Here is a 15,038-nt window from a genome sequence, read left to right as displayed (position 1 = left end):
AATGAGGTTGAAGCCAAAGCCTCTCCTCTGAATGAAATATGCCTTTAAATAACCTTTGAGCAACAGGCCCAGCAGATCATAGGAGGGAGAGTGGCAATCAGACAGCCATTTAGAAATGGACTTCTTCGTCATGTAGCAAAGCTCTATGAGTTAATGTCAGAAGAAACAAAGCTCTGTAGAAACTTTAGACCATCCCAGTTTAAAAAAAAAAACAAAACAAAAAACCCAGGACATTTTGATATTGAACTAGTGGAGAAGGGGCTCATAGTGATGAGTGTATGCAAGCCCAGGAGAAATGTTGGCAAGATGATCGGCTCATGACAAAGTTCATCATCACCTTCAAAAACAATTTCGGATGCAGCCCTAGCACCAACTTATCCTTGTAAAACATGGTGAAAGTTGAATGAGTCACTATAGCCTCATTAAGTGCATTCTGCAAACAATCACTACCACCAGGAAAACAGCACTTCACACATGACATCTGAGCTTCCATAGAATGAGTAGTCCAAAAGAAGCTTTTCATCACATTAGTCACCATCATGTTACTAGACTACAACTCAGAGTACCTTTTTAGTAGAGAATTTCAGGTACTACTTTGAGCACCACATATACCTGGCAATAAGAGTCGGCAGAGAAACTGGTCTCCCTTCAGCATGTTTTTTAATAGGTTGAAATAGCTGCTGTATAGGGATTTTGTCTTTAAGACAGCTTCAGACAAATGAAGAAAGTATCCAAACAGTTTTTATGCAGATTAGTTAAAAGCCTACATTTAGATATATTTGCATCACACTGCAAACTGTCTCATCTTAAGTCCTGCTGACAGGCTTCCACTAGAAACCAGGGGGACATAAGAACTTAGAAACAATATGGGCAATATCTTTGGCTACAGTTAAAGTGTACACAGCACAAGTTAGGTGCACGTGCAGTGGTGGCTTAAAACAACTTTTACACTCTCTTGATCCATTTACAGGCTCTGTACAAGGTCCTTTTCCTGGTTGAAGTCAGAACTGTCTAAGAGGCACTTTGATTTACAAGAGCTGCAAACTGGCCAGGGGACCAAAAAACACAGTCAGTTTGGTATGACATAAGGGAATCCTGGCAGCAACTACTCTACCAAGAGCTCCTCCCTGGGCTTTTTATGTTGTCCTTAGGGCCAATTTGGGCTGGCAGTACTATGAAGCAGTCATACCAGAGAATCTTTGACCGTGCCCCTGGAACTCTACCTGCTCAGAAGTCATATTGATTCGGAAAAATTCTTGGTGTTGGGTAAAGCAAGCCACAGCTTCACAGAACTTGTCATTGCCAATTCCAACAAGGTTGAAATCTACATATGGGTCAAATGTATCAGAGTCCCTTTTGAATCTTGGGGAGCTGACAGATTGGAGTGACATCTTTGCATCCCAGCCAGTAACGACTAATGATGGAGTATGCACTCTAAGGCATGACTCATAGTTATCAAAGAAATAATCCAGCAGCGTTCACCACACATTCTTGAAGGGTTGGGTGCTGCAGTTGGATCTGTGTGACCAAACTTTTGTGCCTGTGCAGAGCCCCTTTGACTTCAATGAGAATCTGCACTGGCAAAGTGTCTGACTCAGTCTATAGAATTGTGTCTTAGTGGCAGGGACTGCCTTCTCTTATATGCATGGAAAGCATCAAAGACAATGTGGGTGCTACTGCAAAACAAATAAGAGAATCTTTCTCTATATCCATGGCAAACACACAGCGAAGTTAGATTAAAAACGAATACTCTTGCTAGAAGGTTGCAACATAACACTATTTTATTTATTAGAATTCAGAATAACACACAAGAACCCCAAAAGAGAAACAAAAAAGAAGGCTGCTCCCTAAAAAGCAGAGAGGTACAACCGCACTTTACTTTAGGCTGGATGGCTGCAGACTGATTACATCTTCCTACAAAGCCATGAGTCTGCAAACATGACCAAGAAACACCCTCTCCCCCCCCCCCGCCCGGATTTAAAGTGAGAGATCACAATTGTAACACAGTTTTCAATAAACCACAATCTGTGCATGTGAAAGCTCAACGAAGAAGAGCCTAGAGTTCAAACAAAGGAGGAAGCTGCAAACAGGAAAGACATTAAATGTTGTGAGGCCAAAGCCTCAGTGGAAATGTGTTGACTCATATGTATGCGACCAAAGCTTCTGGCATTAATGATGCACCTCCCAGTGACTCAAAGTCAGGGTGGGAGAACCACACCTCAAGCCCAAGTAGGACTCAGTGAAGAGTGGAATCTTGACAATCCAAGCTGACCTTGAAGAGGGTCAGTGCACTACTCACATATACTGAACAATAGCGCTTTGAGGAATCACCCAAGAACATATTGAACATACTGACTGTGTTCAGTACATTGGCTGAAAAACAAACCAGGGTACTGGAATTTAAATACATTCTTCTCTTAAAAACAATACATACAACTAGGCTCCTAAGTCCTAAATAGGTATCTAAATAAGTAGCCTGGTTTTCTAAAGGGCTCAGCAACCACAGGTTGCTACTGAAGTGAATGTGAGCTGCTGAGTGCTCTGCACATTTGAAAATCAGGCCACTTATGCAGGTGCTCAAATATCATTTTAAGTACCTAATCTTGGCCAGATTTTAATAGACACTAACCATAACAGGGAAGCCAGAAAACAATGCAAGGGAGCTTTGAAGAGCAGGAACAATAAGGAGGATGTCGAGTCCCTGTGGGAATTCTGTCATTGACTGCTCAGAAAGGACCCAACCATGATATGAAAAGGTGATCTGTGTACCTGGCAGTTGGTTTGTGCATGACACACGGCTACCAGAACCTTAAAAATATCAACAAAAAACCACCATTCAGAGCTTTGAGAGTTCTTGACTGTCTCATACTGGAAGCTCAGATCCAGGAGAGCGAATCCAATGCCTTTGGTATTTACAGAATAATGCTTGCCTGGCAGAGGTGTTGCAAAGTTCTTAGAGATTCTCAGATGCGATGGTACGTGCTATAACAGTGAAAATATTCATTACAAATTATTGTTGTTAAAAGTCCATTTTGATCAAGATTAATCTAGAAATTTTGGACAGCATAACAATGTCATTTAGGCATGTGATTTCTCCACCCCCCAAGATTTCTATGATAGCAAAAGCCCTAGGGCAAACATATAAAACCATAAAAGTGGCATAAAAGTGCTTTTGTTTGTATAGCTTATTTTGCTTACTGAGCTGCCAAACTCACTTATTTTGCTCACTCACCCTACACTAGGAGGGGTTTGGTGGTATAGTGATACTTGGGTCGCTATACTGGCGAAACTTGTAAGTGTGGACTAGACGTAAGTGACTGTAGTTCATGATTATTTGCAAAGCCCAAATTTGTTTCCATTTTATGTAACTAGATATACTTATTATCATCCATACCGGAGTTTCTCAAATGCGGCCACAACAGCTTCCTGAGTGGTGATGGGGGGAGGGAAGCAAAGCATCCCTTCAGGTGTCAACACTCAACTCTGGCTGCAGGGTTTCGGGTGCTCACCCCCAGCTCTGGCCATGTGGCCCTGGCCTTTGGCCACGGGGCTTCATTTCAGGCTCCAACCCCTGGCCAAGTGGCAGCAGGCTCCAATCCCCATCTCTGGCCATGCTGCGCCCGCCCCGGGCCCCAAACCCGTTGGTAGCTGCTGGCCCTGGGCACCAACCCTCACCTGTGTGCTCTGACTCCCAGTCCTGGCTGCTGACCCCAGGCACCGACCTGTAGTCCCAGCCACATGGCTCTAGGCTCTGGCTGCATGGCGGAAGGCAGGGGCCTGGGCTCCCAACTCTCTGCCCCGGCCACGCAGCTCCTGCTCTGATTGCGGGCACTGCCCCTGGCCGCACAGCAGGGGCACTGACCCCTGGGCGCCAACACATTGGCTCCAGGGGCACAGCTGTGGGGCTCACCACCCACCCTCCTCTCTCTTGGCCCCGCATCCGTGTACCCCTCCCCGTCGCCCCTGGACCTCACCGCCTTCCTGGCCCGCCATCTCCCCTCCATCGCCCTGGGGCCCCACTGTCTCCCCTGGCACACATCCAACCCACCATGTCCCCCACTGCTTCCACCTCCCTTCCCCTGCCCCACCGCACATCCAGGGCTTCATATTGATATTAACAAACATGCAAGTATCACTTTTCACAGTCTTCCAGATAGCTACTAAGTGTCCTGTGAAAAGTGATTGATATTAAGAAACCTACAAATATTATTTTTCACAGTAATATTTTTACTATTGAGTCTGCAAAAAAAAAACCCTACATAAATAAATTACAATGATGTGGATGAGTGTATGTGCTATTTAATTGTTTTTCCTAAAGTTAATCAAGTATTTTAGGGAAAAGTGTCAGTGCAGCCACCAGCAAGAGGTGGTAGCCGCACTCTGAGGGCACCAAAAAATTTGTTGTGAGAACTAGGGTTGCCAGGTGTCTGGTTTTCGACTGGAACGCCCTGTCAAAAAGGGACCCTGGCAGCTCTAGTCAGCACCACTGATCAGGCTGTTAAAAGTCTGGTCAGCAGCTCAGCGGAGCACTCCGCGGCTCCTGGAAGCAGTGGCATGTCCCCACTACGGCTCCTACTCAGGGCCAGCCAGGGGGCTCTGCATGCTGCCCCAAGCGCCAGCTCTGCAGCTCCCATTGGCCAGGAACTGTGGCCAATGGGAGCTGCGGGGGTGGTGGCTGTGGACGGGGCAGCGTGCAAAGCCACCTGGCCGCACCTCTGTGTAGGAGCTGGAGGTGGGACATGCTGCTGCTTCTGGCAGGTGCCTCAGGTAAGCACCACCCGGAGCCTGCATCCCTCACCCCCTCCTGTGCTCCAAGCCTCTGCCCCAGCCCTGATCCTCCTCCCATCCTCCAAACCTCTCGATCCCAGCCCAGAGCACCCTCCTCTCCTGCACCCCAAACCCCTCATCCACAGCCCCATCCCAGAGTCTGCACCCCCCAGTCAGAGCCCTCACACCCCCTGCACCCAAACCCCTTAGCCCCAGCCTGGAGCCCCCTCCTTAATTCCAAATCCCTCATCCTCAGCCCCACAGCAGAGCCCGCACCCCCAGCCGGAGCCCTCATCCCCCTGCCCTAGCCCAGTGAAAATGAGTGAGTTAGAGAGGGTCAGGAAAGCGAGCAACGGGGGTGGGGAATGGAGTGAGTGGAGGCAGGGCCTCAGAGAAGGGACAGGGCAGGGCGGGGCCTTGGAGGAGGGACAGGGCAAGTGTGTTCGGTTTTGTGCAAGTAGATAGTTGGCAACCCTAGCAAGAACCCTGATCCATACTATCCAGTTTACTTTCATTTACCTGTGCAGTAATTAGTGCATTTCTAAAATATTAAAAAGCATTTCTTCAGAATTATCACTTGTGTATAACTTCCTGAAAGTCCACCCAAACAGATCACATGATTTCCACACAAACTGTTTTTTTTTCCAATAAATTGAATATCATTATTCTTTTCATCCACAAGGTTTTTTAAAACATATCCAGCACTGCCTCCTTGAGTCTTTATATGGTTACAAAAGGGAAGAAAATGAATTTCAAACTGCTTTTCATATTTGCATACGCAGGCAGAGAGACTAATGTTTTTTAATTGAAGAGGTTTCATTTGAAAACAGAATCACTTGTGTATTTTTACTGTACAAGGAAGTATTTTCTTTAAAAGACCTATCATAGGTAACTAAGTCCCAAACCTTGAAGCCTTTGGTAGTTACTTTCTCCTCACTTTGCCTGCCTCAGAAAAACCACATGGTCAAGTCAGCACTTCTAAAAAAAATTAAAAAAAATACCAAGAGACGTAATATGTCAATCAGGCTCACTACAAAAATAGATTTTAATTATAAAGACAAGGACAATGGGGAAAACATGAAGTGAAAGATCTTTTAACAATAGGTAACTGGGTAGTAAACTCTATTTACATAAATAAACAGAACAAAAACTACATTAAAATAACATTATTTAGGTTGCAAATGCAAGCACTTGGAAGTCAGTAGATGCAAGATTTAGGGGTTGCCCAAACAACCTTCATCTTGTTCCCTTGTGAGTTCAGCCTGTGCACTGAGTCCTGTGGAAAAAATAATATGTGATCATACAATTAAACACTGTACCATACTGCATACACACAATGGGACAGAATTAAGGTGATGAGGTAAGAATGCAGTGATGTATGTTTTCTGTGGAGAGTCCTGAAACTGGAATTTCTCCCTAATCCCCTGGCATGACTGCCCCTGGAACTACAGAGTGAATCAAGACCATTTTCTTTAAAGCTTCTTCTATCTTTCTTAATGACTTTATGTATGTTAGGCTTCTAGTCTCAGATACACTATTATTGTTCCACCCTATTATTATTATTGTACTACATCTAGATATTTAGTATGACTGGTTCTGCTGGTTCCAGGGATATATGTGTTTGGGGTTATTCTGTAAGCTGACTATGCTGTTGTCTGGGGGGATTGTGCTGGGAGGTTTGTAATGATTGTACAGGTGGTGAATGAGAGGTATGTGTTCTGGTGAGAGGGTAGGTGTGTTTGGGTCTATTGTGTGTGCTGATTGTAGAGTGTGGATGGTTGTGTTGATTTGTGTCTAAGGGGATTGTGCTGGGACATCTGTGTTGATTTGTGTGGATGGCAGCTGGGCCCACAGGTGTGGCAGTTGGGCCAAGTAATCTACCATCTGTGCAGTGTTCTTCATATAACTAATGAACCTGTTGCATTCAAATTAGCTGTACAGTGAGGGTGGTGATTGGGTGAGTTATCCGATATTACAACGGTCCAGGACTCTCTGCATGGCATAGATACATGCCTTGCTGTAGCTGTACACTGGATGGGTGTACTTTGTAAATCAAAATGGCTGAGAGCTTAAAAATTGGATGGTAACAGATTATGGAACCCAGTGATGATTCAACATGGTGATAGTCTGAACAAAAGAGCCCTCAACCACGCTTGCTGCTGTTTCCATTGTTTCACACTAACTCTAAAGACATAATAGGCTTCAGAGTGAAACACACACAGAGTGACATTTCTGGAATATTATTATGTAGATTAATATTCACATTGTTGACTGGAGAGACAATTAACTTTGCTTGTTTGAGATGAATGGATTTGATCCATTCCCTTTGCACTGTTATGGCAGCACAGACGGGACGGAAAGGTGACTTAAAGAGTCAGCTAAGGATACCCCTTATACAGAGGAATCTCCATGTGGCACAAAACTGGCACAGCTGGCTCTATATGTAGGCATTTGTTCCTCCCCATCTCTTGGAATAGGTGGTATTCCAAGAGTGTAGGCGTGTGGCCAGAACACCTTGCACTCCAATCATCTTGGGCTAGCAGAATGGCTCCTAGTAGGCTGTTACCAGCTCATGTAATTTAGAGCAGCCCTAAGGAATGCTGAAAAGTTGTATCAGGAAGATGGTCACTCTGCTCTTTATAGGGAAAGAGAAGGCAGATATGTGTCATAATGCCCAACACACCACTCCTTGGGCCCTGTGCAGAAAACAGGTTGGCCAGACAAGGATCTGGCCCATGTTTTTTTCACCTTCATGAATGAATCAAACAGAAAACCTCAGCTGTAGGGCAAAACTGATTAATTATTTTAATCTTGCAAATAAAAGTAAAAAATCATGGGTCTGATTCTCTGCTGTCTTGCATCTTGTATAGTTATTTATTACTTGGTAAAATGAATGTAAAATGCACATAAATCAGAATTCTCCACTCCTATATGCCACGTCAGCCTACTTTTTACAGATGTAAAAGACTATACAGATACAAGGCAGTGGAGAATCAGGATATATAGGTATAGCTAAATTAGCTATATTAAATTATTATTATTATTAAATTAGCTAAATAAATATAGCAGGAACATTAAGAACAGGGTACATTGGTGTTCCCTGTTATGTACTTGTGTATGCATTCATTGTTTGGTTTAATAATCTATCTAGAACAATATTTAATAAAATGACTTGTTAACAATCAATTATTTATCTAAAGCTTAAAGAAATTTGTGGGTAACAATCCTATTCCATTACACATCTGGCTAGCTGCAGGTTAATAAATCATAGCTTTTCTTATTCTTGTCTCCTAATATCCTGGCTTCATTCCCAAATGTAATATCAAGTTGTTTGTTTGGGAGCTGATAAATTTACTCAGGTACTCTATCTTACCACACCTCTGGCCAGGTGCTTTACACCTCTCTACTCCTCTACTCAGGGGTGCTTTACACACACATCTCTTGAAAGATACTTCCAATTTATTTTTTACTTGTTTATAGAGTGTATACACATCAATGCTACTATATAAATAGTAAAAACAATGTACATTTACTATGGAGTCTCCCTACAATGGCATATTTGTTATAAGCTTTTGTGAGCTAATGCACAAAATTCATTAAACAATTAAGTCTGTCAGTCACAATTCAACATTTTCTTACTTATGAAAGGTGCAAATAACATTTTCTTTGTGAAAACTTGCTGCCCCTCAGTGGTTTCTGGAAGAAACAGCAGAATATTATCTATCAGCAAAATAATAACAATGCTCAACTCAGAGGCCCGGGCCAGTGGTCTTTTTTTAATAGCTAAATCAATTATCACATTATTTATTATGTCAAGGAACAAGTTCACAAGCATAGAGAACCAACAGTGTTATTAAATTAATTTGGTTATGTACTGTGCTTGGCACATACACCCCACAACTGGTGTCTGTCACCCCCTATTTTTGAGTGATGTTGAATTTAGGGCCAGATTGTGGTTTTAAGTTAGGTCCTGTCTTGGAAATGGTGTGGGTGGGAGTGCACAGAAGAAATACAGGGCCTGATTTTTAGCAATGAGCAGCATTGATAACAACAGCTGAAGTCATTGAGAGCTGCAGGTATTCAGCACTTCTAAGAATCAGGCCATCTGACTCAGAATTCTTCCTAGAGCTTCTAGGATTCCATTCATGCCTGTGGACTGGCATGGAGGGAGGCAAGGTCATTAACTCACTTTACCCCACCCTTTTTTAGACAGGAAACAAAGCCAGTGCTCCACACCTGCATGGCACCCAGCCTCTGCACAGGGGGTGAGAGATGAAGGAACACTTCTTACACTCTCCCCTCCACCTTGTAGAGTTACATAAGAATGGGCACAAGCAAGCCATTAGAATGAATTCTCCTGAGCAGAAGGACCATTTATCTGTAAAGCACCATGCATAATTTTGGTGATGTATAAATACATAAAATAATACTACGAATAATAAATAATAATTATACAGTATAATGCCACAAATATTATATAAAATATAATCCATACATTCCAAGGCCAGGAGGGGCCACTGTTGACCATCTAGTCTGACCTCCTGTATAGCACAGGCCATAGAAATCCCCCAAAATAATTCCTAGAACAGATCTTTTAGAAAAACATCCAATATTGATTAAAACAGCGTTAGTGATGGAGAATTCACCATGAGCATTGGTCAATTGTTCCAATGGTTTACTACTCTCATCATTAAAAATCTACGCTTTATTTCCAGTCTGAATTTGTCTAGCTTCAATTTCCAGCCACCGGATCATGTTATACCTTTCTCTGCTAGATTGACAACCCCATTATTAAATATTTGTTCCCCATGTAGGTACTTCCAGACTGTGATCAAGTCACTCCTTAAACTTTTCTTTGTTAAGATAAATAGATTGAGCTCATGAGTCTATCCCTATAAGGCATGTTTTCTAATCCTATAGAATCATAGAATATCAGGGTTGGAAGGGATCTCAGGAGGTCATCTAGTCCATCCCCCTGCTCAAAGCAGGACCAATCCACAACTAAATCATACCAGCCAGGGCTTTGTCAAGCCTGACTTTAAAAACTTCTAAGGAAGGAGATTCCACTACCTCCCTAGGTAACACATTCCAGTGTTTCACCACCCTCCTAGTGAAAAAGTTTTTCCTAATATCCAACCTAAACCTCCCCCACTGCAACTTGAGACCATTACTCCGTGTTCTGTAATCTGCTACCACTGAAAACAGTCTAGATCCATCCTCTTTGGAACCCCCTTTCAGGTAGTTGAAAGCAGCTATCAAATCCCCCCTCATTCTTCTCTTCCGCAGACTAAACAATCTCAGTTCCCTCAGCTTCTCCTCATAAGTCATGTGTTCCAGTCCTCTAATCATTTTTGTTGCCCTCCGGTGGACTCTTTACAATTTTTCCACATCCTTCTTGTAGTGTGGGGCCCAAAACTGGACACAGTAATCCATATGAAGCCTCCTCAATGTCGAATAGAGGGGAACAATCATGTCCCTCGATCTGCTGGCAATGCCCCTACTTATACATCCCAAAATACCATTGGCCTTCTTGGCAACAAGGCACACTGTTCACTCATATCCAGCTTCTCGTCCACTGTAACCCTTAGGTCCTTTTCTGCAGAACTGCTGTCTAGCCATTCGGTCCCTAGTCTGTAGCGGTGCATGGGATTCTTCCATCCTAAGTGCAGGACTCTGCACTTGTCCTTGTTGAACGTCATCAGATTTCTTTTGGCCCAATCCTCTAATTTGTCTAGGTCCCTCTGTATCCTATCCCTACCCTCCAGTGTATCTACCTCTCCTCCCAGTTTAGTGTCATCTGCAAACTTGCTGAGGGTGCAATCCACACCATCCTCCAGATCATTTATGAAGATATTGAACAAAACTGGCCTGAGGACTGACCCTTGGGGCACTCCACTTGATACTGGCAGCCAACTAGACATGGAGCCATTGATCACTACCCGTTGAGCCTGACAACCTAACCAACTTTCTATCAATTTTATAGTTCATTCATCCAGCCCATACTTCTTTAACTTGGTGGCAAGAATACTGTGGGAGACCGTGTCAAAAGCTTTGCTAAAGTCAAGGAACGACAAGTCCACTGCTTTCCCCTCATCCACAGAGCCAGTTATCTCATCATAGAAGGCAATTAGATTAGTCAGGCATGACTTGCCCTTGATGAATCCATACTGACTGTTCCTGATCACTTTCCTCTCCTCTAAGAGCTTCAGAATTGATTCCTTGAGGACCTGCTCCATGATTTTTCCAGGGACTGAGTTGAGGCTGACTGGCCTGTAGTGCCCAGGATCCTCCTCCTTTCCTTTTTTAAAGATGGGCACTACATTAGTCTTTTTCCAGTCATCCAGGACTTCCCCCAGTCGCCATGAGTTTTTAAAGATAATGGCCAATGGCTCTGCAATCATATCCGCCAACTCCTTTAGCACTCTCGGATGCAGCACTTGTGCTCGTCCAGCTTTTCTAAATAATCCCGAACCACTTCTTTCTCCACAGAGGGCAGGTCACCTCCTCCCCATGCTGTGCTGCCCAGTGCAGTAATCTGGGAGCTGACCTTGTTCGTGAGGACAGAGGCAAAAAAAGCATTGAGGTCATTAGCTTTTTCCACATCCTCTGTCACTACGTTGCCTCCCCCATTCAGTAAGGGGCCCAGACTTTCCTTGACTTTCTTCTTGTTGCTAATTTACCTGAAGAAACTCTTCTTGTTACTCTTAACATCTCTTGCTAGCTGCAACTCCAGGTGTGATGTGGCCTTCCTGATTTCACTCCTGCATGCCCGAGCAATATTTTTATATTCTTCCCTGGTCATTTGTCCAATCTTCCACTTCTTGTCAGCTTCTGTTTTGTGTTTAAGATCAGCAACGATTTCACTGTTAAGCCAAGCAGGTCACCTGCCATATTTACTATTCTTTCTACACATCGGGATGGTTTGTCCCTGTAACCTCAATAAGGATTCTTTAAAATACAGCCAGCTCTCTTGGACTCCTTTCCCCCTCATGTTATTCTCCCAAGGGATCCTGCCCATCAGTTTCCTGAGGGAGTCAAAGTCTGCTTTTCTGAAGTCGAGGGTTCGTATTCTGCTGCTCTCCTTTCTTCCCTGTGACAGGATCCTGAACGCAACCATCTCATGGTCACTGCCTCCCAGGTTCCCATCCACTTTTGCTTCCCCTACTAATTAATCATTCTTGCGGCTCTTCTCTGAACTCTCTACAAGTTATCAACATCTTTCTGGAATTGTGGACACCAGAACAATGCAGTATTCCAGGAGCAATTTCACCAGTGCCAAATATAGAGGTAAAATTATCTCTGCTTCTCATTCTCCTGTTTAATCATCCCAGGATCACAGTAGCTCTTTTGGCCACAATGGGAGCTCATGTTCAACTTATCCAGCACAACCCTCAAATCTTTTTCAGAGTCTCTGCTTCTCAAGATGGATTCTTCCATCGCATAAGTATAGCCTAGAGTCTTTGTTCAGTAGGCTCCATTACAGCAAGATCTTGGGAAGAGATACTCCTATCTTTCTTAGCCCTGGTCTACACTACAGGGTTAGGTAGAATTTAGCCGCGTTAGGTCAATTTTATAATGAATGCGTCTACACAAGCAATCCCGTTCCGTTGACCTAAAGGGCTCTTAAAATCGATTTCTGTACTCCTCCCTGGCAAGGGGAGTAGCGCTAAAATTGACCTTGCTGGGTTGAATTTGTGGTAGTGCAGACGCAATTCGATGTTATTGGCCTCCGGAAGCTATCCCAGAGTGCTCCAATGTGAGCGCTCTGGACAGCACTTTCAACTCCAATGCACTAGCCAGGTACACAGGAAATGCCCCAGAAACTTTTGAATTTCATTTCCTGTTTGGTCAGCATGGCGAGCTCAGCAGCACAGGTGACCATGCAGTCCACCCAGAATCGCAAAAGAGCTCCAGCATGGAGCAAACGGGAGACATTGGATCTGATGGCTGTATGGGGAGAAGAATCTGTGCAGGCAGAACTCCGATCAAAAAGAAGAAATGCTAATATATATGCCAAAATTGCACAGGGCATTATGGACAGAGGCTACAACAGGGACACACAGCAGTGCCGCGTGAAAGTCAAGGAGCTCAGGCAAGCCTACCAAAAGACAAAGGAGGCAAACGGTTGCTCTGGGTCAGAGCCCCACACATACTGCTTCTATGATCAGCTGCATGGCGTTCTATGGGGGGACCCTACCACTGTCCATGGATACCTGCCAGGGGGAAATCTCACACAACATGGAGGAGGATTTTGCGGATGAGGAAGAGGAGGAGGAGGAGAATGCGCAGCAGGCAAGTGGTGAATCCGTGCTCCCCGGCAATCAGGACCTTTTCATCACCCTGGAGCCAATACCCTCCCAAGGTGGGATCCCCAACCCTGAAGGCGGAGAAGGCACATCTGGTGAGTGCACATTTGTAACTACAGTACAAGGTTTAAAAGCAATAGTGTTTAATGTTTGATTTGCCCTGAAGACTTGGGATGCATTTGCGGCCCATACAGTTACTGGAAACGTCTTTTAACGTGTCTGGGGATAGAGTGGGAATCCTCCAGGGGCATCTCCGTGAAGCTCTCCTGGAGGTCCTCTGAAAACCATTGCAGAAGGTTTCTGGGGAGGGCTGTCTTATTTCCTCCTTCATGGTAGGACACTTTACCACACCAAGCCAGTAGCAAGTAGTCTGGAATCATTGCAGCACAAAGCATGGCAGCGAATGGTCCTGGGTTTTGGTCACATTCAAGCAACATTCGGTCTTTATCTTTCTGTGTTAGCTTCAGGAGAGTGATATCAGTCATGGACACCTGGTTGAAAAACGGGAATTTTTGTAAGGGAACAATAAAAGGACCCCGTTCATGCTGGGCTGTTTGTGCTTGGCTAAAAGGGATCATCCCATAGCCATGCGGTGGGGTGGGGGGAGGTGTGTGCTGTACATCCACCCGAAAACTGCAGTCCCTCCTTTTAAATAGCAAACCCAACCGGCATTGCTTGCTATGGGAAAGAAGGATGCTGCAGTTTGAAAACATTCCCACATGTTATGAAGGCATTAGAAGCCAAACCCGCATACCCTTTGGCTTACCATGGCTGCCTGGAAACCGAATACTGTTGCCCAGCCGTGTGTGATGTGTCACCATACTGGCAGGCGTTCAATATAAAAGGCAAAATGCGACCTTGTACCTAAAGCACATGTGCTGTCTGACGTGAATTGCTTGATTTCTTTTCTTCTCAGAAATGTATAATCTTAAAATTTTACTCTCCTTTTTTATCCCCCTGCAGGTGCAAATGTTTCTATCCTCCCCCTATCATCTCCGTCCCTGAGGTTATCGCAGATTAGAAGGCGAAAAAAATGCACTCATGATGACATGTTTTCTGAGCTCATGAAGTCCTCCTGCACTGATAGGGCACAGCTGAATGCATGGAGGCATTCAGTGGCAGAGTCCAGGAAAGCATTACATGAGCGCAGTGAGAAGAGGCACGGGAGAGCAAACGGACATGCTCAGGCATCTGGTGGAGCTGCAGGAAAGCCAACAAGAGCACAGACCGCTGCTGCATCCACTGTACAACCGCCTGCCCTCCTCCCCAAATTCCATATCCTCCTCACCCAGATGCCCAAGAACGCGGGGGATGAGGCTCCGGGCACCCAGCCACTCCACTCCAGAGGATGGCCCAAGCAACAGAAGGCTGTCATTCAAACAGTTTGATTTGTAGTGTGGCTACAATACGCAATGTGCCCTTGTCCTTTCCTCCTCCCCCACCTTATCCCACTCAGGCAATCTCCTTTTTAACAAAAATTAATAAAGAAAGAATGCATAGTTTCAAAATAATAGTGACTTTATTTCCTTTGCCAGGTGTGATTGAAGTGGGAAGGATGGTTAGCTTACAGGGAATTAAAATCAACAAAGGGGACGGGTTTGCATCAAGGAGAAACACACACAATTGTCACGAAACTGGTTTTCAAAGCCTCCCTGATGCGCAGCATGCCTACCTGTGCTCTTCTAATCGCCGTGGTGTCTGGCTGTTCAAAATTGGCAGCCAGGCGATTTGCCTCACCTCCCACCCCACCATAAATGTCTTCCCCCTTACTCTCACAGATATTATCGAGCACAAAGCAAGCAGTAATAACAATGGGAATATTGGTTGTGCTGAGGTCTAAACTAGTCAGCAAACAGTGCCAGTGAGCTTTTAAATGTCCAAAGGCACATTCTACCACATTCTGTACTTGCTCAGCCTATAGTTGAACTGCTCCTTACTACTGTCCAGGCTGCCTGTGTATGGCTT

Source organism: Dermochelys coriacea, chromosome 5 (assembly GCF_009764565.3).
Source record: "Dermochelys coriacea isolate rDerCor1 chromosome 5, rDerCor1.pri.v4, whole genome shotgun sequence".
Classification (NCBI taxonomy): domain Eukaryota; kingdom Metazoa; phylum Chordata; order Testudines; family Dermochelyidae; genus Dermochelys; species Dermochelys coriacea.
This window is presented reverse-complemented; position numbering follows the sequence as displayed.